Below are 24,314 nucleotides of genomic sequence, written 5' to 3'. Positions count from 1 at the left end.
CGCAAAGGGAAGCATCGATTGCTATATTTGTGCTAGAGCTTTGGTTTTGAAAACAAGAAACAATTTTGTCAACGGTATTAATAAAGCATATGCATCATGTAAATTATATCCTACAAGTTGCAAGCCTCATGCATAGTATACTAATAGTACCCGCACCTTGTCCTAATTAGCTCGGATTACCTGGATTATCACCGCAATACATATGTTTTAACCAAGTGTCACAAAGGGGTACCTCTATGCCGCCTGTACAAAGGTCTAAGGAGAAAGCTCGCATTGGATTTCTCGCTTTTGATTATTCTCAACTTAGACATCCATATCGGGACAACATAGACAACAGATAATGGACTCCTCTTTAATGCTTAAGCATTCAACAATTATTAATTTTCTCATATGAGATTGAGGATATTTGTCCAAAACTGAAACTTCCACCATGGATCATGGCTTTAGTTAGCGGCCCAATGTTCTTCTCTAACAGTATGCATGCTCAAACCATTCAACTCATGGTAAATCGCCCTTACTTCGGACAAGACGGACATGCATAGCAACTCACATGATATTCAACAAAGAGTAGTTGATGGCGTCCCCGAGAACATGGTTATCGCACAACAAGGAACTTAATAAGAGATAAAGTGCATAAGTACATATTCAATACCACAATAGTTTTTAGGCTATTTGTCCCATGAGCTATATATTGCAAAGGTAGAGGATAGAAATTTAAAGGTAGCACTCAAGCAATTTACTTTGGAATGGTGGAGAAATACCATGTAGTAGGTAGGTATGGTGGACACAAGTGGCATAGTGTTTGGCTCAAGGATTTTGGATGCATGAGAAGTATTCCCTCTCGATAGAAGGCTTAGGCTAGCAAGGTTATTTGAAACAAACACAAGTATGAAGCGGTGCAGCAAAACTCACATAAAAGACATATTGTAAACATTATAAGACTCTACACCGTCTTCCTTGTTGTTCAAACTCTTACTAGAAATTATCTAGACCTTAGAGAGACCAATTATGCAAACAAAATTTTAGCAAGCTCTATGTATTTCTTCATTAATAGGTGCAAAGTATATGATGCAAGAGATTAAACATGAGCACACCAATTGCCAAGTATCAAATTATCCAAGACATTTTACCAATTACTACATGTAGCATTTCCCGTTTCCAACCATATAACAATTTAACGAAGAAGATTCAACCTTCGCCATGAATATTATGAGTAAAGCCTAAGGACATATTTGTCCATATGCAACAAGTGGAGCGTGTCTCTCTCCCACACAATGAATGCTAGGATCCATTTTATTCAAACAAAACAAAAACAAAAACAACCCGACGCTCCAAGCAAAGTACATAAGATGTGATGGAATAAAAATATAGTTTCACTAGAGGAACCTGATTATGTTGTCGATGAAGAAGGGGATGCCTTGGGCATCCCCAAGCTTAGACGCTTGAGTCTTCTTGAAATATGCAGGGGTGAACCACCGGGGCATCCCCAAGCTTAGAGCTTTCACTCTCCTTGATCATATTGTATCATCTCCTCTCTTGATCCTTGAAAACTTCCTCCACACGAAACTCAAAACAACTCATTAGAGGGTTAGTGCATAATCAAAATTCACATGTTCAGAGGTGACATAATCATTCTTAACACTTCTGGACATTGCACAAAGCTACTGAAAGTTAATGGAATCTAAAAATCCATCAAGCATAGCAAAACAGGCAATGCGAAATAAAAGGCAGAATCTGTCAAAACAGAACAGTCCGTAAAGACAAATTTTATTGAGGCACCAGACTTGCTCAAATGAAAATGCTCAAATTGAATGAAAGTTGCGTACATATCTGAGGATCACTCACGTAAATTGGCATAATTTTCTGAGTTACCTACAGAGAATTAGGCCCAGATTCGTGACAAGCAAAGAAATCTGTTTCGCGCGAGTAATCCAAATCTAGTATGAACCTTACTATCAAAGACTTTACTTGGCACAACAATGCAACAAAACTAAGATAACGAGAGGTTGCTACAGTAGTAACAACTTCCAAGACTCAAATATAAAATAAAAGTGCAGTAGTAAAACCATGGGTTGTCTCCCATAAGCGCTTTTCTTTAACGCCTTTCAGCTAGGCGCAGAAAGTGTATATCAAGTGTTATCAAGAGACAAAGCATCAACATCATAATTTGTTCTAATGATAGAATCAAAAGGTAACTTCATTCTCTTACTAGGGAAGTGTTCCATACCTTTCTTGAGAGGAAATTGATATTTAATATTACCTTCCTTCATATCAATGATAGCACCAACAGTTCAAGAAAAGGTCTTCCCAATATAATGGGACAAGATGCATTGCATTCAATATCCAAGACAACAAAATCAACGGGGACAAGGTTATTGTTAACGGTAATGCGAACATTATCAACTCTCCCCAAAGGTTTCTTTGTAGAACTATCAGCAAGATTAACATCCAAATAACAATTTTTCAATGGTGGCAAGTCAAGCATATTATAGATTTTCTTAGGCATAACGGAAATACTTGCACAAAGATCACATAAAGCATTACAATCAAAGTCATTGACCTTCATCTTAATGATGGGCTCCCAACCATCCTCTAGCTTCCTAGGAATAGAAGCTTCGCGTTATAGTTTCTCTTCTCTAGCTTTTATGAGAGCATTTGTAATATGTTTCGTGAAAGCCAAATTTATAGCACTAGCATTAGGACTCTTAGCAAGTTTTTGTAAGAACTTTATAACTTCAGAGATGTGGCAATCATCAAAATCCAAACCATTATAATCTAAAGCAATGGGATCATTGTCCCCAAGGTTGGAAAAAATTTCAGCAGTTTTATCACAGGCAGTTTCAGCAGTTTTAGTAGTTTCAGGCAGTTTTTCACGCTTTGCATTAGAAGTGGAAACATTGCCAACACCAATTCTTTTTCCATTAATAGTAGGAGGTGCAGCAACATGTGGAGCATTAGCATTACTAGTGGTGGTAATAGTCCAAACTTTAGCTATATTATCTTCTTTAGCATTTTCTTCTCTTTTCAACCTAGCACGCAATTCGGCCATCAATCTTATATTCTCATTAATTCTAACTAGGATGGCATTTGCTGTAGTAACAATTTTATTATTATTATTTTCATTAGGCATAACTTTCGATTTCAAAAGATCAACATCAGCAGCAAGACTATCGACTTTAGAAGCAAGTATATCGATTTTCCCAAACTTTTCTTCAACAGATTTGTTAAAAGCAGTTTGTGTACTAATAAATTCTTTAAGCATGGCTTCAAGTCCAGGGGGTGTGTTCCTATTATTGTTTTAAGAATTCCCATAAGAATTACCATAGCCGTTGCCATTATTATAAGGATATGGCCTATAGTTGTTACTAGAATTGTTCTGATAAGCATTGTTGTTGAAATTATTATTTTTAATGAAGTTCACATCAACTTGTTCTTCTTGAGCAACCAATGAAGCTAACGGAACATTATTAGGATCAACATTAGTCTTGCCATTCACAAGCATAGACATAATAGCATCAATCTTATCACTCAAGGAGGAGGTTTCTTCAACAGAATTTACCTTCTTACCTTGTGGAGCTCTTTCCGTGTGCCATTCAGAGTAATTAATCATCATATTATCAAGAAGCTTTGTTGCGTCGCCTAGAGTGATGGACATAAAGGTACCTCCAGCAGCTGAATCCAATAGGTTCCGCGAAGAAAAATTCAGTCCCGCATAAAAGGTTTGGATGATCATCCAAGTAGTCGATCCATGGGTTGGGCAATTTTTAACCAAAGATTTCATTCTTTCCCATGCTTGTGCAACATGCTCATTATCCAATTGTTTAAAATTCATTATGCTACTTCTCAAAGATATAATTTTAGCAGGAGGATAATATCTACCAATAAAAGCATCCTTGCATTTAGTCCATGAATCAATACTATTCTTAGGCAGAGATAGCAACCAATCTTTAGCTCTTCCTCTTAATGAGAAAGGAAACAATTTTAATTTTATAATGTCACCATCTACATCATTATACTTTTGCATTTCACATAATTCAACAAAATTATTAAGATGGGCAGCAGCAGCATCAGAACTAACACCAGAAAATTGCTCTCTCATAACAAGATTTAGTAAAGCAGGTTTAATTTCAAAGAATTCCGCTGTAGTAGCGGGTGGAGCAATAGGTGTGCATAAGAAATCATTATTATTTGTGGTTGTGAAGTCACACAACTTAGTATTTTCAGGAGTACCCATTTTAGCAACAGTAAATAAAGCAAACTAGATAAAGTAAATGCAAGTAACTAATTTTTTTGTGTTTTTGATATGGAGAATGCAAACAAGACAGTAAATAAAGTAAAACTAGCAACTAATTTTTTTGTATTTTGATTTAGTGCAGCAAACAAAGTAGTAAATAAAATAAAGCAAGACAAAAACAAAGTAAAGAGATTGGAGGTGGAGACTCCCCTTGCAGCGTGTCTTGATCTCCCCGGCAACGGCGCCAGAAATTTAGCTTGACACGCGTACAGCATGCGACCGTTGGGAACCCCAAATGGAAGGTGTGATGCGTACAGCAGTAAGTTTCCCTCAGTTAGAAACCATGGTTTATCGAACCAGTAGGAGTCAAGAAGCACGTTGAAGGTTGATGGCGGCGAAGTGTAGTGCGGCGCAACACCAGGGATTCCGGCGCCAACGTGGAACCTGTACAACACAACCAAATTACTTTGCCCCAACGTGACAGGTGAGGTTGTCAATCTCACCGGCTTGCTGTAACAAAGGATTAGATGTATAGTGTGGATGATGATTGTTTGCAGAAAATAGTAGAACAAGTATTGCAGTAGATTGTATTCGATGTAAAAGAATGGACCGGGGTCCACAGTTCACTAGTAGTGTCTCTCCCATAAGATAAATAGCATGTTGGGTGAACAAATTACAGTTGGGCAATTGACAAATAAAGAGGGCATGACCATGCACATACATGATATGATGAGTATAGTGAGATTTAATTGGGCATTACGACAAAGTACATAGACCGCTATCCAGCATGCATCTATGCCTAAAAAGTCCACCTTCAGGTTATCATCTGAACCCATTCCAGTATTAAGTTGCAAAAAACAGACAATTGCATTAAGTATGGTGCGTAATGTAATCAACAACTACATCCTTAGACATAGCATCGATGTTTTATCCCTAGTGGCAACAGCACATCCACAACCTTTGAACTTTCTGTCACTCGTCCCGCATTTAATGGAGGCATGAACCCACTATCGAGCATAAATACTCCCTCTTGGAGTTAAGAGTAAAAACTTGGCTAGAGCCTTGATACGTCTCCGGCGAATCGATAATTTCTTATGTTCCATGCCACATTATTGATGATATCTACATGTTTTATGCATACTTTATGTCATTTTTATGCATTTTCCGGCACTAACCTATTAACGAGATGCCGAAGAGCCAGTTGTTGTTTTCTGCTGTTTTTGGTTTCAGAAATCCTAGTAAGGAAATATTCTCGGAATTGGACGAAATCAACGCCTAGGGGCCTATTTTGCCACGAAGCTTCCAGAAGACCGAAGGGAAGACGAAGTGGGGCCATGGGGCGCCGCCACACTAGGGCGGCGCGGCCCAGGGGGGCCCGCGCGGCCCTAGCGTGTGGGGCCCCCGTGTGGCCCCCTGACCTGCCCTTCCGCCTACATATAGTCTTCGTCGCGAAACCCCCAGTACCGAGAGCCACGATACGGAAAACCTTCCAGAGACGTCGCCGCCGCCAATCCCATCTCGGGGGATTCAGGAGATCGCCTCCGGCACCCTGCCGGAGAGGGGAATCATCTCCCGGAGGACTCTTCACCGCCATGGTCACCTCCGGAGTGATGAGTGAGTAGTTCACCCCTGGACTATGGGTCCATAGCAGTAGCTAGATGATTGTCTTCTCCTCATTATGCTTCATTGTCGGGTCTTGTGAGCTGCCTAACATGATCAAGATCATCTATCTATAATGCTATATGTTGTGTTTGTTGGGATCCGATGGATAGAGAATACTATGCTATGTTGATTATCAATCTATTACCTATGTGTTGTTTATGATCTTGCACGCTCTCCGTTATTAGTAGAGGCTCTGGCCAAGTTTTTACTCTTAACTCCAAGAGGGAGTATTTATGCTCGATAGTGGGTTAATGCCTCCATTAAATCTGGGACAGTGATAGAAAGTTCTAAGGTTGTGGATGTGCTGTTGCCACTAGGGATAAAACATTGATGCTATGTCCGAGGATGTAGTTATTGATTACATTACGCACCATACTTAATGCAATTGTCTCGTTGTTTGCAACTTAATACTTGGAAGGGGTTCGGATGATAACTCGAAGGTGGACTTTTAGGCATAGATGCATGCTTGGATAGCGGTCTATGTACTTTGTCGTAATGCCCAATTAAATCTCACAATACTCATCATATCATCTATGTGCATTGTCATGCCCTCTCTATTTGTCAATTGCCCAACTGTAATTTGTTCACCCAACATGCTATTTATCTTATGGGAGAGACACCTCTAGTGAATTGTGGACACCGGTCCTATTCTTTTACATCGAATACAATCTACTGCAATACTTGTTCTACTGTTCTCCGCAAACAATCATCATCCACACTATACATCTATTCCTTTGTTACAAGCAAGCCGGTGAGATTGACAACCTCGTTGTTTCGTTGGGGCAAAGAACTTTGGTTGTGTTGTGCAGGTTCCACGTTGGCGCCGGAATCCCTGGTGTTGCGCCGCACTACATCTCGCCGCCATCAACCTTCAACGTGCTTCTTGGCTCCTACTGGTTCGATAAACTTTGGTTTCTTACTGAGGGAAAACTTACTACTGTATGCATCACGCCTTCCTCTTGGGGTTCCCAACGGACGCGTGTTGAACGGAAAAGACATACATCAACCACGCGCAGCAAGAAGATTTTCCGGCGCCGTTGCCGGGGAGATCAAGACACGCTGCAAGGGGAGTCTCCACATCCCAATCTCTTTACTTTGTTTTTGTCTTGCTTTATTTTATTTAGTACTTTGTTTGCTGCATTATATCAAAATACAAAAAAATTAGTTGCTAGTTTTACTTTACTTGCTATCTTGTTTGCATTCTCCATATTAAAAACACAAAAAAATTAGTTACTTGCATTTACTTTATCTAGTTTGCTTTATTTACTGTTGCTAAAATGGGTACTCCTGAAAATACTAAGTTGTGTGACTTCACAACCACAAATAATAATGATTTCTTATGCACACCTATTGCTCCACCTGCTACTACAGCGGAATTCTTTGAAATTAAACCTCCTTTACTGAATCTTGTTATGAGAGAGCAATTTTCTGGTGTTAGTTCTGATGATGCTGCTGCCCATCTCAATAACTTTGTTGAATTATGTGAAATGCAAAAGTATAAGGATGTAGATGGTGACATAATATAATTAAAATTGTTCCCTTTCTCATTAAGGGAAGAGCTAAAGATTGGTTGCTATCTCTGCCTAAGAATAGTATTGATTCATGGACTAAATGCAAGGATGATTTTATTGGTAGATATTATCCTCCTGCTAAAATTATATCTTTGAGGAGTAGCATAATGAATTTTAAACAATTGGATAGTGAGCATGTTGCACAAGCATGGGAAAGAATGAAATCTTTGGTTAAAAATTGCCCAACCCATGGACTGACTACTTGGATGATCATCCAAACCTTTTATGCAGGACTGAATTTTTCTTCGCGGAACCTATTGGATTCAGCTGCTGGAGGTACCTTTATGTCCATCACTCTTGGCGAAGCAACAAAGCTTCTTGATAACATGATGATTGATTACTCTGAATGGCACACGGAAAGAGCTCCACAAGGTAAGAAGGTAAATTCTGTCGAAGAAACCTCTTCCTTGAGTGATAAGATTGATGCTATCATGTCTATGCTTGTGAATGATAGGACTAATGTTGATCCTAATAATGTTCCGTTAGCTTCATTGGTTGCTCTAGAAGAACATGTTGATGTAAACTTCATTAAAAATAATAATTTCAACAACAATGCTTACCGGAACAATTCTAGTAACAACTATAGGCCATATCCTTATAATAATGACAACGGCTATGGTAATTCTTATGGGAATTCTTACAACAATAATAGGAACACACCCCATGGACTTGAAGCCATGCTTACAGAATTTATTAGTACACAAACTGCTTTTAACAAATCTGTTGAAGAAAAGCTTGGGAAAATTGATATACTTGCTTCTAAAGTCGATTGTCTTGCTGCTGATGTTGATCTTTTGAAATCGAAAGTTATGCCTAATGAGAATCATAATAATAAAATTGTTACTACAGCAAATGCCATCCAAGTTAGAATTAATGAGAATATAAGATTGATGGCCGAATTGCGTGCTAGGTGGGAAAGAGAAGAAAATGAAAAAGAAGATAATATAGCTAAAGTTTGGACTATTACCACCACTAGCAATGCTAATGCTACACATGTTGCTGCACCTCCTACTAATAATGATAAAAGAATTGGTGTTGGCAATGTTTCCACTTCTAATGCAAAGCGCGAAAAACTGCCTGAAACTGCTAAAACTGCTGAAACTGCTTGTGATAAAACTGCTGAAATTTTTTCCAACATTGGGGATAATGATCCCATTGCTTTAGATGATAATGGTTTGGATTTTGATGATTGCCATATCTCTGAAGTTATAAAGTTCTTACAAAAACTTGCTAAGAGTCCTAATGCTAGTGCAATAAATTTGGCCTTTACGAAACATATTACAAATGCTCTCATAAAAGCTAGAGAAGAGAAACTAAATCGTGAAACTTCTATTCCTAGGAAGCTAGAGGATGGTTGGGAGCCCATCATTAAGATGAAGGTCAATGACTTTGATTGTAATGCTTTATGTGATCTTGGTGCAAGTATTTCCGTTATGCCTAAGAAAATCTATAACATGCTTGACTTGCCACCATTGAAAAATTGTTATTTGGATGTTAATCTTGCTGATAACTCTACAAAGAAACCGTTGGGGAGAGTTGATAATGTTCGTATTACCGTTAACAATAACCTTGTCCCCGTTGATTTTGTTGTCTTGGATATTGAATGTAATGCATCTTGTCCCATTATATTGGGAAGACCTTTTCTTCGAACTGTTGGTGCTATCATTGATATGAAGGAAGGTAATATTAAATATCAATTTCCTCTCAAGAAAGGTATGGAACACTTCCCTAGAAAGAGAATGAAATTACCTTTTGATTCTATCATTAGAACAAGTTATGATGTTGACACTTCGTCTCTTGATAACACTTGATACACACTTTCTGCGCCTAGCTGAAAGGCGTTAAAGAAAAGCGCTTATGGGAGACAACCCATGTTTTTACTACAGTACTTTTGTTTTATATTTGAGTCTTGGAAGTTGTTACTACTGTAGCAACCTATCCTTATCATAGTTTTGTGCATTGTTGTGCCAAGTAAAGTCGTTGATAGTAAGGTTCATACTAGATTTGGATTACTGCGCAGAAACAGATTTCTTTGCTGTCATGAATCTGGGCCTAATTCTCTGTAGGTAACTCAGAAAATTATGCAAATTTATGTGAGTGATCCTCAGATATGTACGCAACTTTCATTCAATTTTATCATTTTCATTTGAGCAAGTCTGGTGCCTCAATAAAATTCGTATTTACGAACTGTTCTGTTTTGACAGATTCTGCCTTTTATTTCGCATTGCCTGTTTTGCTATGCTTGATGGATTTTTCGATTCCATTAACTTTCAGTAGCTTTGTGCAATGTCCAGAAGTGTTAAGAATGATTGTGTCACCTCTGAACATGTAAATTTTGATTGTGCACTAACCCTCTAATGAGTTGTTTTGAGTTTGGTGTGGAGGAAGTTTTCAAGGATCAAGAGAGGGAGATGATACAATATGATCAAGGAGAGTGAAAGCTCTAAGCTTGGGGATGCCCGGTGGTTCACCCCTGCATATATCAAGAAGACTCAAGCGTCTAAGCTTGGGGATGCCCAAGGCATCCCCTTCTTCATCGACAACATTATCAGGTTCCTCTAGTGAAACTATATTTTTATTCCATCACATCTTATGTACTTTGCTTGGAGCGTCGGTTTATTTTTGTTTTTGTTTTGTTTGAATAAAATGGATCTTAGCATTCTTTGTGTGGGATAGAGACACACTCCGCTGTTGCATATGGACAAATATGTCCTTAGGCTTTACTCAAAGTATTCATGGCGAAGGTTGAATCTTCTTCGTTAAATTGTTATATGGTTGGAATCGAAAAATGATACATGTAGTAATTGCTAAAATGTCTTGGATAATGTGATACTTGGCAATTGTTGTGCTCATGTTTAAGTTCTTGCATCATATACTTTGCACCTATTAATGAAGAAATACATAGAGCTTGCTAAAATTTGGTTTGCATAATTGGTCTCTCTAAGGTCTAGATAATTTCTAGTATTGAGTTTGAACAACAAGGAAGACGGTGTAGAGTCTTATAATGTTTACAATATGTCTTTTATGTGAGTTTTGCTGCACCGCTTCATCCTTGTGTTTGTTTCAAATAACCTTGCTAGCCTAAGCCTTGTATCGAGAGGGAATACTTCTCATGCATCCAAAATCCTTGAGCCAACCACTATGCCATTTGTGTCCACCATACCTACCTACTACATGGTATTTATCCGCCATTCCAAAGTAAATTGCTTGAGTGCTACCTTTAAAATTTCTATCCTCTACCTTTGCAATATATAGCTCATGGGACAAATAGCCTAAAAACTATTGTGGTATTGAATATGTACTTATGCACTTTATCTCTTATTAAGTTGCTTGTTGTGCGATAACCATGTTCCCGGGGACGCCATCAACTATTCTTTGTTGAATATCATGTGAGTTGCTATGCATGTCCGTCTTGTCTGAAGTAAGGGAGATTTACCACTCATTTAATGGTTAGAGCATGCATAATGTTAGAGAAGAACATTGGGCCACTAACTAAAGCCATGATCCATGGTGGAAGTTTCAGTTTTGGACAAACATCCTCAATCTCATATGAGAAAATTAATTGTTGTTGAATGCTTATGCATAAAAGAGGAGTCCATTATCTGTTGTCTATGTTGTCCCGGTATGGATGTCTAAGTTGAGAATAATCAATAGCGAGAAATCCGATGCGAGCTTTCTCCTTAGACCTTTGTACATGCGGCATAGAGGTACCCCTTTGTGACACTTGGTTAAAACATATGCATTGTGATGATAATCCCGGTAATCCGAGCTAATTAGGACAAGGTGCGGGCACTATTAGTATACTATGCATGAGGCTTGCAACTTGTAAGATATAATTTACATAACACATATGCTTTATTACTACCGTTGACAAAATTGTTTCTTGTTTTCAAAATCAAAGCTCTAGCACAAATATAGCAATCAATGCTTCACTCTGCGAAGGGCCTTTCTTCTACTTTTATGTTGAGTCAGTTCACCTATTTCTCTCCACCTCAAGAAGCAAACACTTGTGTGAACTGTGCATTGATTCCTACATACTTGCATATTGCACTTGTTATATTACTTTACATTGACAACTATCCATGAGATATACATGTTACAAGTTGAAAGCAACCGCTGAAACTTAATCTTCCTTTGTGTTGCTTCAATACCTTTACTTTGAATTATTGCTTTATGAGTTAACTCTTATGCAAGACTTATTGATGTTTGTCTTGAAGTACTATTCATGAAAAGTCTTTGCTATATGATTCATTGTTTACTCATGTCATTTACCATTGTTTTGATCGCTGCATTCATTACATATGCTTACAATAGTATGATCAAGGTTATGATGGCATGTCACTCCAGAAATTATCTTTGTTATCGTTTACCTGCTCGGGACGAGCGAAACTAAGCTTAGGGATGCTGATACGTCTCCGACGTATCGATAATTTCTTATGTTCCATGCCACATTATTGATGATATCTACATGTTTTATGCATACTTTATGTCATATTTATGCATTTTCCGGCACTAACCTATTAACGAGATGCCGAAGAGCCAGTTGCTCTGCTGTTTTTGGTTTCAGAAATCCTAGTAAGGAAATATTCTCGGAATTGGACGAAATCAACGCCCAGGGGCCTATTTTTACACGAAGCTTCCAGAAGACCGAAGGGAAGACGAAGTGGGGCCACGGGGCACTGCCACACTAGGGCGGCGCGGCCCAGGGGGGCCCGCGCGGCCCTAGCGTGTGGGGCCCCCGTGTGGCCCCCTGACCTGCCCTTCCTCCTACATATAGTCTTCGTCGGAAAACCCCCAGTACCGAGAGCCACGATACGGAAAACCTTCCAGAGACGCCGCCGCCAATCCCATCTCGGGGGATTCAGGAGATCGCCTCCGGCACCCTGCCGGAGAGGAGAATCATCTCCCGGAGGACTCTTCACCGCCATGGTCACCTCCGGAGTGATGAGTGAGTAGTTCACCCCTGGACTATGGGTCCATAGCAGTAGCTAGATGGTTGTCTTCTCCTCATTATTCTTCATTGTCGGGTCTTGTGAGCTGCCTAACATGATCAAGATCATCTATCTGTAATGCTATATGTTGTGTTTGTTGGGATCCGATGGATAGAGAATACTATGCTATGTTGATTATCAATCTATTACCTATATGTTGTTTATGATCTTGCATGCTCTCCGTTATTAGTAGAGGCTCTGGCCAAGTTTTTACTCTTAACTCCAAGAGGGAGTATTTATGCTCGATAGTGGGTTAATGCCTCCATTAAATCTGGGACAGTGACAGAAAGTTCTAAGGTTGTGGATGTGTTGTTGCCACTAGGGATAAAACATTGATGCTATGTCCGAGGATGTAGTTATTGATTACATTACGCACCATACTTAATGCAATTGTCTGTTGTTTGCAACTTAATACTGGAAAGGGTTCGGATGATAACCTGAAGGTGGACTTTTTAGGCATAGATGCATGCTGGATAGCGGTCTATGTACTTTGTCGTGATGCCCAATTAAATCTCACAATACTCATCATATCATGTATGTGCATTGTCATGCCCTCTCTATTTGTCAATTGCCCAACTGTAATTTTTTCACCCAACATGCTATTTATCTTATGGGAGAGACACCACTAGTGAACTGTGGACCCCGGTCCATTCTTTTACATCGAATACAATCTACTGCAATACTTGTTGTACTGTTCTCTCGCAAACAATCATCATCCACACTATACATCTAATCCTTTGTTACAGCAAGCCGGTGAGATTGACAACCTCGCTGTTTCGTTGGGGCAAAGTACTTTGGTTGTGTTGTGCAGGTTCCACGTTGGCGCCGGAATCCCTGGTGTTGCGCCGCACTACATCTCGCCGCCATCAACCTTCAACGTGCTTCTTGGCTCCTACTGGTTCGATAAACCTTGGTTTCTTACTGAGGGAAAACTTACTGCTGTACGCATCACGCCTTCCTTTTGGGGTTCCCAACGGACGCGTGTTGAACGGAAAAGACATACGTCAACCACGCGCAGCAGATAGCGGTCTATGTACTTTGTCGTAATGCCCTGATTAAATCTCATAGTAGTCATCATGATATGGATGTGCATTGTTATGCCCTCTATATTTGTCAATTGCCCAACTGTAATTTGTTCACCCAACATGCTATTTTATTGGAGAGACACCACTAGTGAACTGTGGACCCCGGTCCATTCTTTACATCTGAATACAATCTACTGCAAACATTGTTCTTTACTGTTCTTCGCAAACAAACATCATCTTCCACACTAGACATTTAATCCTTTGTTTACAGCAAGCCGGTGAGATTGACAACCTCACTGTTACGTTGGGGCAAAGTATTTTGATTGTGTTGTGCAGGTTCCACGTTGGCGCCGGAATCCCTGGTGTTGCGCTGCACTACACTCTGTCACCAACGACCTTCACGTGTTCCTTGACTCCTACTGGTTCGATAAACCTTGGTTTCTTACTGAGGGAAACTTGCTGCTGTACGCATCACACCTTCAACTTGGGGTTCCCAACGGGCGTGTGTTTTACGCGTCATCAAGCTAAATTTCTGGCACTATTGCCGGGGAGATCAAGACACGCTGCAAGGGGAGTCTCCCACTTCCAATCTCTTTACTTTGTTTTTGTCTTGCTTTACTTTATTTTATTTACTGCTTTGTTTGTTCTTTATATGAAAAATACAAAAAAAATTAGTTACTTGCTTTACTTTATTTACTATCTTGTTTGCGTTCTCTATATAAAAAACACAAAAAAAATTAGTTACTTGCATTTACTTTATTTTATTTGCTTTACTTATTTACTATCGCTAAAATGGGTACACCTGAGAATACTAAGTTGTGTGACTTCACTAGCACAAATAATAATGATTTCTTATGCACACCTATTGCTCCACCTGCTACTACAGCAGAATTTTATGAAATTAAACCTGCTTTATTAAATCTTGTTATGAGAGGGCAATTTTCTGGTGTTACTTCTGATGATGCTGCTGCCCATCTTAATAATTTTGTTGAACTTTGTGAAATGCAAAAGTATAAGGATGTAGATGGTGACATTATAAAATTGAAATTGTTTCCTTTCTCCTTAAGAGGAAGAGCTAAAGATTGGTTGCTATCTTTGCCTAAAAATAGTATTGATTCATGGACTAAATGTAAGGATGCTTTCATTGGTAGATATTATCCTCCTGCTAAAATTATATCTTTAAGAAGTAGCATAATGAATTTTAAGCAATTGGATAATGAGCATGTTTCCCAAGCATGGGAAAGAATGAAGTCTTTGGTAAAGAATTGCCCTACCCATGGACTAACTACTTGGATGATCATCCAAACCTTTTATGCAGGACTGAATTTTTCTTCACGGAACCTATTGGATTCAGCTGCTGGAGGTACTTTTATGTCCATCACTCTAGGCGCCGCAACAAAGCTTCTTGATAATATGATGACCAACTACTCTGAATGGCACACGGAAAGGGCTCCACAAGGTAAGAAGGTAAATTCTGTTGAAGAAACCTCCTCCTTGAGTGATAAGATTGATGCTATTATGTCTATGCTTGTGAATGGTAGATCTAATGTTGATCCTAATAATGTTCCTTTAGCTTCATTGGTTGCTCAAGAAGAGCATGTTGATGTGAACTTCATTAAAAATAATAATTTCAACAACAATGCTTATAGGAATAATTCCGGTAACAACTATAGGCCATATCCTCGCTAGTGGTAATCCTTATGGTAATTCTTATGGTAGATCTGTTTTGCCTAATGAGGAAAAGATGCTAGAAATTGAAAGAGCTACTAAGAGCTTTATGAAATCACAATATGAGCAAAATCAATTGTTTACTAAAACTATGAATGAACAATCTACCTTGTTGAAAAATATAGGGAATCAACTTGAAAATTTGAATATGGAGATTTCTGGTTTGCAAACTAAGCTTTCAAATGCTAAAAACCGAATCTCATACATGTCTGAGTCACAATCTTCTTTAATTAATAAAATGGCTGCTAAACCTGAGGATAATGATAATAAAATTGTTACTACAGCAAACACTATCCAAGTTCGAATTAATGAAAATATTAGATTGATGGCTGAATTGCATGCTAGGTGGGAAAGAGAAGAAAATGCTAAAGAGAATAATGTAGCTAAAGTTTGGACTATTACCACCACTAGTAATGTTGATGCTTCACATGTTGCTAGACCTCCTACTATCAATGGTAAAATAATTGGTGTTAGCAATGTTTCTACTCCTAATGCAAAGCGTGCAAAACCGCTCGAAATCGCTAAAACTCACTAAACTGCTTGTGATAAAACTGCTGAAATTTTTCAAAATATTGGGGACAATGATCCCATTGCTGTAGATCATAATGGTTTAGATTTTGATGATTGTCACATCTCTGAAGTTATAAATTTCTTACAAAAACTTGCTAGAAGTGCCAATGCTAGTGCTATAAATTTGGCCTTTACAAAACATATTACAAATGCTCTCATTAAAGCTAGAGAAGATAAACTAAAACTTGAAACTTCTATTCCTAGGAAGTTAGAAGATGGTTGGGAGCCCATCATTAAGATGAAGGTCAATGATTTTGATTGTAATGCTTTATGTGATCTTGGTGCAAGTATTTCTGTTATGCCTAAGAAAATCTATGATATGCTTGACTTGCCACCATTGAAAAATTGTTATTTGGATGTTAATCTTGCTGATAATTCTATAAAGAAACCTTTGGGGAGGATTGATAACGTTCGCATTACGGTTAACAATAACCTTATCCCCGTTGATTTTTTTGTCTTGGATATTGAATGCAATGCATCTTGTCCCATTATTTTGGGAAGACCTTTTCTTCGAACTGTTGGTGCTATTATTGATATGAAGGAAGGTAATATTAAGTATCAATTTCCTCTCAAGAAAGGTATGGAACACTTCCCTAGAAAGAGAATGAAGTTGCCTTTTGATTATATTATTAGAACAAATTATGATGTTGATGCTTCATCTCTTGATAATACTTGATCCACACTTTCTGCGCCTCGCTGAAAGGCGTTAAAGAAAAGCACTTATGGGAGACAACCCATTATTTTACTTCTGCACTTTTGTTTTATATTTGAGTCTTGGAAGTTGTTACTACTGTATCAACCTCTCGTTATCTTTATTTTATTGCATTGTTGTGCCAAGTAAAGTCTTTGATAGTAAAGATGATACTAGATTTGGATTACTGCGCAGAAACAGATTTCTTACTATCACGAAATTGAGCAGCCCCGTCTGTAGGTAATTTAGAAAAATGTGCCAATTTACGCGCATGATCCTCAGATATGTACGCAACTTTCATTCTATTTGAGCTTTTTCATCTGAGCAAGTTAAGTGCCCCAGAAAAATTCATCTTTATGGACTGTTCTGTTTTGACAGATTCTGCCTTTTATTTCGCATTGCCCGTTTTGCTATGTTTGATGGATTTCTTTGTTCCATTAACTTTCAGTTGCTTTGTGCAATGTCCAGAAGTTTTAAGAATGATTATGTCACCTCTGAATATGTGAATTTTTGATTATGCACTAACCCTCTAATGAGTTTGTTTTGAGTTTGGTGTGGAGGAAGTTTTCAAGGATCAAGAGAGGAGGATGATACATTATGATCAAAAAGAGTGAAAAGTCTAAGCTTGGGGATGCCCCCGTGGTTCATCCCTGCATATTTTAAGAAGACTCAAGCATCTAAGCTTGGGGATGCCCAAGGCATCCCTTCTTCATCGACAACTTATCAGGTCACCTCTAGTGAAACTATATTTTTATTCTGTCACATCTTATGTGCTTTACTTGAGCGTCTGTATGTTTTTGTTTTTGTTTGAATAAAATCAGATCCTTGCATTCTTTGTTTGGGAGAGAGACACGCTCCGCTGTTGCATATGAACATATATGTTCTTAGCTTTACTTTTAATGTTCATGGCGAAGGTTGAAACTGCTTCGTTCATCATTATTATGGTTGGAAACAGAAAATGCTTCATGTGGTAACTGGTATAATGTCTTGAATAATTTGATACTTGGCAATTGTTGTGCTCAAATACATCATGTTTAAGCTCTTGCATCATGTACTTTGCACCTATTATTGGAGAACTACCGTAGAGCTTGTTGACATTTGGTTTGCATGATTGGTCTCTCTAAAGTCTAGATATTTTCTGGTGAGGAGTTTGAACAACAAGGAAGACAGTGTAGAGTCTTATAATGCTTGCAATATCTTCTTATGTAATTTTTGCTGTACCGGTTCATACTTGTGTTTGCTTCAAACAACCTTGCTAGCCCAAAGCCTTGTATTGAGAGGGAATACTTCTCGTGCATCCAAAATCCTTGAGCCAAAAACTATGCCATTTGTGTCCACCATACCTACCTACTACATGGTATTTCCCTGCCATTCCAAGTAAATACTTCGTGTGCTACCTTTAAACAATTCAAAAGTTATTATCTCTTATTTGTGTCAATGTTTATAGCTCATGAGGAAGTATGTGGTGTTTTATCTTTCAATCTTGTTGGGCAGACTTTCACCAATGGACTAGTGGCTTCATCCGCTTATCCAATAATTTTGCGAAAAGATCTGGCAATGAGGTTCCCAGTCCCAATTAATTAACTTTCATTAATAATTCTCTTCACATGTTTTTCTCTGATTCATCAGTAAGCAACTTAATTTTGCAAATAGACACTCCTCCATGGTATGTGAAATGTTGGAAGGCACCCGAGGATTCGGTTAGCCATGGCTTGAGAAAGCAAAGGTTGGGAGGAGTGTCATCTCTAAGTAAAACTAAAATAAATAGACACTCCTTCATGGTATGTGAATGATTGGAAGGCACCCGAGGATTCGGTTAGCCATGGCTTGTGAAAGCAAAAGGTTGGAAGGAGTGTCACCCAAAAATAAAAATAAACTAAACTAAAGTACATGTGTAAACAAAAGAGAAGAGGGATGATTTACCTTGCTGGTAGAGATAACGTCCTTCATGGGAGCCGCTCTTTGAAAGTCTGTTTGATGAGGGGGTTAGAGTGCCCACTACCATTCGTTGACAACAACAAACACCTCTCAAAACTTTACTTTTATGCTCTCTATATGATTTGAAAACTTGAAAAGCTCTAGCACATGATTTTATCCTAGCTTCCCTCTGCGAGGGCCTTTCTTTTACTTTATGTTGAGTCAGTTTACCTACTTCTTTCTATCTTAGAAGCAAACACTTGTGTCAACTGTGTGCATTGATTCCTACATACTTGCTTATTTGCATTCATCATATTACTTTGTGTTGACAATTATCCATGAGATATACATGTTGAAGTTGAAAGCAATCGCTGAAACTTATATCTTCCTTTGTGTTGCTTCAAAGCTTTCTACTAAGAATCTATTGCTTTATGAGTTAACTCCTATGCAAGTCTTATTGATGCTTGTCTTGAAAGTACTATTCATGAAAAGTCTTTGCTATATGATTCAATTGTTTAATCATTGTCTTTACCATTGCTTTGAATCACTGCATTCATCTCATATGCTTTACAATAGTATTGATCAAGATTATGATAGCATGTCACTTCAGAAGTTATCTTTGTTATCGTTTACCTACTCGAGGGCGAGTAGGAACTAAGCTTGTGGATGCTTGATACGTCTCAAACGTATCTATAATTTCTTATGTTCCATGCTAGTTTTATGATGATACTCACATGTTTTATACACACTTATGTCATTATTATGCATTTTCTGGCACTAACCTATTGACGAGATGCCGAAGAGCCGCTTGTCGTTTTCTGCTGTTTTTGGTTTCAGAAATCCTACAAAGGAAATATTCTCGGAATTGGAAGAAATCAACGCCCAGGGTCTTATTTTTCCACGGAGCTTCCAGAAGACCGAAGAGCATACGAAGTGGGGCCACGAGGCGCCGCCATGCTAGGGCCGTGCGGCCAGGGAGGGGCCCGCGCCGCCCTAGTGTGTGGGCCCCTCATCAGCCCTCCGACGCTGCCCTTCCGCCTATTTATTCCCTCCATCGCGAAAACCCTATTACCGAGAGCCACGATACGGAAAACCTTCAGAGACGCAGCCGCCGCCAATCCCATCTCGGGGGATTCAGGAGATCGCCTCCGGCACCCTGCCGGAGAGGGGAATCATCTCCCGGAGGACTCTTCATCACCATGATCGCCTCCGGACTGATGTGTGAGTAGTTCATCCTTGGACTATGGGTCTATAGCAGTAGCTAGATGGTTGTCTTCTCCTCTTGTGCCATCATGTTTAGATCTTGTGAGCTGCCTATCATGATCAAGATCATCTATTTGTAATGCTACATGTTGTGTTTGTTGGGATCCGATGAATATGGAATACTATGTCAAGTTGATTATCAATCTATCATATATGTGTTGTTTATGTTCTTGCATGCTCTCCGTTGCTAGTAGAGGCTCTGGCCAAGTTGATACTTGTAACTCCAAGAGGGAGTATTTATGCTCGATAGTGGGTTCATGCCTCCATTGAATATGGGACAGTGATGTAAAGTTCTAAGGTTGTGGATGTGTCTGTTGCCACTAGGGATAAAACATCGATGCTTTGTTTAAGGATATTTGTGTTGATTACATTACGCACCATACTTAATGCAATTGTCTGTTGTTTGCAACTTAATACTGGAAGGGGTGCGGATGCTAACCCGAAGGTGGACTTTTTAGGCATAGATGCATGCTGGATAGCAGTCTATGTACTTTGTCGTAATGCCCTGATTAAATCTCATAGTAGTCATCATGATATGTATGTGAATTGTTATGCCCTCTCTATTTGTCAATTGCCCAACTGTAATTTGTTCACCCAACATGCTATTTTATTGGAGAGACACCAGTAGTGAACTGTGGACCCCGGTCCATTCTTTACATATGAATACAATCTACTGCAAACATTGTTCTTTACTGTTCTTCGCAAACAAACATCATCTTCCACACTATACATTTAATCCTTTGTTTACAGCAAGTCGGTGAGATTGACAGCCTCACTGTTACATTGGGGCAAAGTATTTGATTGTGTTGTGCAGGTTCCACGTTGGCGCCGGAATCCCTGGTGTTGCGCCGCACTACACTCCGTCACCAACGACCTTCACGTGTTCCTTGACTCCTACTGGTTCGATAAACCTTTGTTTCTTACTGAGGGAAACTTGCTACTGTACGCATCACACCTTCCACTTGGGGTTCCCAACGGGCGTGTGTTTTACGCGTCATCAACTAGCTATGCCGGTTTTTTGGCAAGTTTCGCGCTAAGTACTTCATGCTTAATCCGAAACTCGGGGACTAGCTATGCTGGTTTTTTGGCAAGTTTCGCACTAAGTACTTCATGCTTAACCCAAAACTCGGGGACTATGTATACCAGTATGAAAAAGATAAAAAAAAATAGGAAGTTCTTTTTGGAAGATTCACGCTAAGTGTTTCTCACTTAAGCCGAATCGGGGACTGTGAGTATATATACATCGGGTTTCATCTGTAAACCGGTATTGATTAATATCATGCTATGAGGGTGCAAATTTTTCAGCGGATGGAGGCTTGTTGGTAAAAGAAACCAGCTAAAAGAAGCCGGAAAAGCTCGGATGAGTTTGGTTGTTTGGGTTGAGTTAGGTAAAACACCGACTGAGTTTAACTTGAAACCGGAATGATTAATCCGGTCCATTCGGAATAGGAACCTGGCGTGGCCCGTCGGAAGAATCAGCCGGACCGCACAAGCTTCGGGGACTAATGTCGGGGGGATGGCCCCCGATATGCCAAAGGCATGGCAAACTGGCCTTGTTTTGGCTATCGAGATACCGGTTTAAAAATTATTCCGGATAGCTAAGTTAAGTTTATGGCAAAGTGAAAGTATACCGGTATCCCAGAAGGGGTATACCGGAATGTGCTAAACTCAAGAAGATACCGGAGTACCGGCATAAGCTAGACTGTAGCACGTTGGCAGTCTGGTCAAAGATTCCCTCAAGGACTAGAGGGTAAGGATGAGCGAAGCACATCATCTTTAATCGAAGCTCGGAAGTCAAAGCAGATGATGACGTATAAACTACCGGAAGAGGTCATCTCTTCCTGATTAAAGAGAAGGCCGGAGTCATCAAGACCAAAGAAGCTTTATAAAGTAGACTAGGTCATCAAAGATGCCATTAGGGTTTCTTCCCTTGTAAGCCACCGTCTCCCCTATATAAGGAGAGGGGGCACACCCCTGCGTGGGAGGACTCATTAGATGGTTCACTAGATAGCAGATTACACATGTAGCGAGAGCTTGAACTGTTCTTCTTCAACCTCTGGCCAAGGCCAAGTTCATCAGTAAAGATACCGGTATTCCATCCTAGAGAGTTCCTTGTGTAACCAAAACCCTCCCCCGAATTCTCTAGCGCACATTCGGCCCCAACTTAAGCCATTCGGTATAGATTTAAGAATAAGTTTCAATCTATTAACCACGACCTTTGATGCAATATTGTATAGCACATTGCACAAGATGATCATTCAAAACTTCTTTGGTTGTTGAGGGTTAGTGATCTTCGGAATAAGCACAATAACTGAACCACAAAAACCTTCAGGAATGGCACCACTAACAAGGAACCACCGAACCATAGCATAAATCTTATCTTTGAGATAATCCCAATGGGGTTGGTAAATAGAGTCGGGAACCCATCCAGGCCAAGAGCTTTAAAATAACCCATTTGAAACAAAGTCGTCTTAATTTTTTCATATGTAGAATCCTCATAAAGGGCCTCATTCATTCATTCTTAACTTTATGAAGAATAGCATCATGAATAACATTATTAGTATCCATATATATTTCAAAAGTAAAGATATGGCCATAAAAAACATGCACCATACTTCTAATATCAGCACCATCGCAACATGTTGAAATGTCTTCCTTACGGCTTGCATGTTTCCTCGCAATCGCATTCGCATAGAATAAAGCTGTGTTCATGTCCCCCTCACGGAGCTAGTCCAATCTAGAGCTTTGAGGAGCCATGGTCTCCTATCTCTCTAACAATGCACAAAGACCCTTCTTTACTGTCAGAACTTAGGCAAATATTTTTCAGTTTATACTCAAGTTCACGAATATTCTTCCAAAATGCACCAAATGATTCATTTCTCTAACGATTAAGAAAGCCTACCAAACGATGCGGGTTATCGCATGTACCTTCCAGGGATGGCACATTCGTCCTTTCCTTCCTCCCAGGTCAACTCCATAACCTCCTTGTACTTACGGACATGTAACCAGGCCGCCTCGAAATGGAGCAACTGTTGAACTAGGATAGGTCGGGGAAGCTAATCCAGGATTGCAGGGATAATGGAGATAGCCATATGATCAGAGGAGGTAGTGATCACGTTTTGCATCTGATGTCCACATAATTGTCACTGTCAAGCGGGGCTTGCACCCCACTAACCCCAAGGTTACATGTGTTTGGTTGGGAGAACACACCTCCCCGTCCATCGGTTGCTCCCCCGTGATACGTCTCAAACGTATCTATAATTTTTGACGCTCCATGCTTCTTTTACACCAATTCCTATATGTTTTATTTACACTTCGTTGCACTTATATATATTTTTTCCGGCACTAACCTATTAACAGGATGCCACAGTGCCAATTCCTTGTTTTCTGCTGTTTTGTATTTCAGAAAAGTTCTACAGGAAATATTTTGGAATTGACGAAACAAAAGCCGAAGTGCCTATTTACCGTAACGAAGATGAAGTCCGAAGGGGGTCGAAGAGGCGCAGCAGGGCGCCCAAACCACCCCTAGGCGCGGCCTGGCCCTAGCCCATGCCTAGGGTAGGTCTGGGGCCACCAGGGCTCCACCGACCTCGCCCTTCCGCCTATATAAAGCTCCCGATGCAAAAACCCTAAATGAATCAGCCTCCGCCCACGAAAATTTCCGTAGCTCCGCCATCGTCGCAGACAATATCCGGGGGACAGAAGTCTCTATTCCGGCACGCTTCCAGGACGGGGAATTGCCCCCGGAGCCATCTCCATCTAGTCCACCACCATCTCCATCGTTGTTGCTGACTCCCATGATGAGGAGTGAGTAGTTCTCCCCGAGGCTAAGGGCTCTACCGGTAGCTATGTGGCTTATCTCTCTCTCCCATGGTGTGATGTTTATGTGACCATGAGCTTTGTAATCTAGATTTCGTTATACTATTCAAGTGGATTTTACTTATGTGATCTCCGGAGACTCCTTGTTCCACATGTGTAAAGGTGACAGTGTGTGCACCGTGTGGGTCTCTTAGGCTATATTTCACAGAATACTTGTTCACTAAATTATGATTTGAGTTGGATGTCTCTATGAAATTGTGGTGTGTTAGTACCTCCTATGAATGCTCAAAGCGACAGCGTGGGGTGTTCATTAGTACTTTGGAATACATCTTTAAGGTTTTCTTTTGCAGCTCTACACGGTGAATTAGTGTTCGTTATCCAACCGGAGAGTAGTTCAGAGTAGCATAGTGAAGTGCTTATATTTATATTCCTTTATGATAACATTGTTGAAAGTGTCCACTAGTGAAAGTATGATCCATAGGCCTTGTGTCCAAACATCGAATCACCATTTATTTACTATTTTACTTCATGTTTACTCGCTGCCATATTTATTTCAGATTGTTATTACCACTCATATTCATTCATATCACTTGCATTTTACTATCTCTTCGCTGAAGTAGGGTGTGTTGAGGACACAAGATACTTCTTGTATCTTAATTGTAGGGTTGCTTGAGAGGGATATATCTTTGACCTCTACCTCCCTAAGTTCGATAAACCTTGGGTGATCCACTTAAGTGATACTTGCTGCTATTCTACAAACCTCTGCACTTAGGCCCAACACTGTCTACAAGAGTAGAATTATGCGTAGACATCAAGCTCTTTTCTGGCGCAGTTGCCGGGGAG

This window comes from Lolium rigidum, chromosome 7 (genome assembly GCF_022539505.1).
Source record: "Lolium rigidum isolate FL_2022 chromosome 7, APGP_CSIRO_Lrig_0.1, whole genome shotgun sequence".
Classification (NCBI taxonomy): Eukaryota; Viridiplantae; Streptophyta; class Magnoliopsida; order Poales; family Poaceae; genus Lolium; species Lolium rigidum.
Note: the sequence above shows the minus strand (reverse complement) of the source record.